This window comes from Priapulus caudatus, unplaced genomic scaffold (genome assembly GCF_000485595.1).
Source record: "Priapulus caudatus unplaced genomic scaffold, Priapulus_caudatus-5.0.1 Scaffold10, whole genome shotgun sequence".
NCBI lineage: Eukaryota > Metazoa > Priapulida > Priapulimorpha > Priapulimorphida > Priapulidae > Priapulus > Priapulus caudatus.
The window spans coordinates 610,942-613,527 of NW_014577071.1; the positions used below are offsets into that span (position 1 = coordinate 610,942).

General features: G+C 41.0%; 1 protein-coding gene across 1 annotated transcript in view; it reads right to left on the reverse strand.

Moving 5' to 3' along the window:
* LOC106806914 (gamma-aminobutyric acid receptor subunit beta-like) overlaps positions 1-2,586 on the reverse strand; it is a 68,550-nt gene that overhangs the window by 7,342 nt on the left and 58,622 nt on the right. The window lies entirely within an intron of this gene.

Consider the following 2,586-nt stretch of genomic DNA (forward strand, 5'->3'; position numbering starts at 1 on the left):
TATATATATATATATATATATATATATATATATATGTGTGTGTGTGTGTGTGTGTGTGTGTGTGTGTGTGTGTGTGTGTGTGTGTGTGTGTGTGTGTGTGTGTGTGTGTGTTTCTATATGTCCTTTATGTCCCTATATGTCCATATATGTCCCTATATTGTTCCTATATATTTCTATGAAACACGTAACGCGTATACACAGCTGGTGTATTATAGACAGCAAAGCCCGTACAGAGACCGCAATCTCTCTCTCTCATGCGCTAATAGATATTTGTATGCGGCTAGTTTAACAGTAAAGCCTCAGTGTCTTGTGTTTCAGTTTGCAGTCATTTTCATTCGAAGGATATCGGCGTTTGATACGAACAGGAGCGAAATGCTAGCCGGACCTTTATCGTCTCGTCGTTCTTCTTACTCTTCCCGAGGGTGGGCCAAAATTATGCAACGATTTCGTTGTTATGCAAATGCCATCCCATCGCCGTATTTTCCGTTCGCATCTCTCAAATGCATACTTGAATATACGTCGCGTGGCTAAATGAATTTATTATGTAAATTTAATTTCGAGAAGATTTGTAAGTTACGTAAACATGTCACGAGCTAATTTTTAGTGAATGACGACCCGTGGGTAATTGACATCGTTCGCCCGTCACGTGACCGTATATTGACGTGACCAACGCTAATTTAAATATTGCGTGGGCGCAATACAACATGGCAGTAAACTTTATTTTAAAACTATATTTTAATGCTGTTAATCTCGTTAGAAACCGATACAAAAATTCTGAAAAAATTGATGCCAAGTTCAGTTCGTAATCGGTAGTTTATATAGTAGTGGTATTTTGGTATGAGTTCCAATATTGCTTAGACCGGCTTGTTTCACGCCACGGGGACGGTGGAAAATGCATTGAATATTAGAAATGGTGACGGAAGAATGCAATATATTATATATAATATATATATATATATAGCAGCAACTAAAAAGTTGGGGAAGATTATAGGCACGCAACTACAACGTAGTATACAGTATATAAAGCAGTATACGATATAGGTTTTCGATATGACGTCACTTGCAGCTTGCACAACATCATTGTGAGGGCGTGTGTGCATTTGTGATCCATATACGGGTAATTTTCCATCGACGTCGCGATTTTTACATTACCCTTAGTGTAGACGATATCAAAATCAATGTGCACATTGCGAACGCGCAATTGCAGCTGAGGTTTATGAAATTTTGCGATTAAATATGACTGAAATGCGACTAATAGACTGAATATTATAATTATATGGACGATTAATGACATTGGAGTTTACGGTATAGTCAGACGGTTCTCTCACTGTTCGTATGTAGCATCGAAAAAGAGGTCACGAGGAAAAAATACGGCGCACACGCACACACGCACACACACATACACACACACTGCACACACACACACACACATACACCAGGTCAAGCACACACGCACTGCGCACTCGCGCGCGCACACACGCACACCACAGACCACCACACACACAATGGACGCTACACCCACTCTGCGCCATACAACACACACGACACACACGAGGTCCACAACACACACACACACAGCACCACACACACACTCTATATTATATATAATATAGTATATATATATATATAATATGCGATATCGTTCATTTGCGAGCGACCAATTCTCGAATAAATATCGACGTAAGAGCTCGACCGACGTGCCCACTATACCTACGCCTATACTTACTTGCAGCCACACTCCGTCCAGATATTTGCTGCGGTTCCGCGTGATGGGCGTTTGGTAGGCCGACGGTGGATGTCCGTACGCACGACTTCTTCTTTGCCATGGCGGCCGCCTGTGTCTTTCGTCGCGTTAGCGGACGCCTTGCTGATGTACTCCCACCGCAGCATACTCAACGAGCGAGGCGAACACCATAGATAGCAGATTCCGAGCATACCATGTCCAATACTTTTTATGTACGATACGTAGAAAAACTATACGATCTATGTAATTAAATAAATCAATAAATAAATCCATAAATATATATAGGCTATATATATATATATATATATGATATACTATATATCTTTATATATATATGTTATATAGCGCTATATATAATATATTTATTTATCTTATTTATTTATTTATTTACATATACTCGTATCTTTTCCTAAGTATGTACATCAAAAGTAGATCACATCTATAGCTCACTATCTACTATATACATATCTATATAATATATATAGAGAGAGAGAGAGAGAGAGAAGCGAGAGAGAGAAAGAGCGAGAGAGAGAGAGAGAGAGAGAGGAGGAGACGAGAGAGAAGAGAGCGAGAGAGAGAGAGAGAGAGAGAGCGAGAGAGCGAGAGCGAGAAAGAGCAGAGAGAGAGAGAGAGACGAGAGAGAGGGAGAGAGAGAGAGAGTGAGGAGAGAGAGAGAGAGAGAGCGAGAGAGAGAGAGAGAGAAGAGAGAGAGCAGCGAGAGAGAGAGAGAAGAGCGATTTAGTTATACTGTGCGCCAAGGTCCGTTAGCGCGCGCGGCCTTGAATCTACATGTGACGACGTCCGACGCTGCGAGCAAATACTACTAGTTCTAGATTATTCCC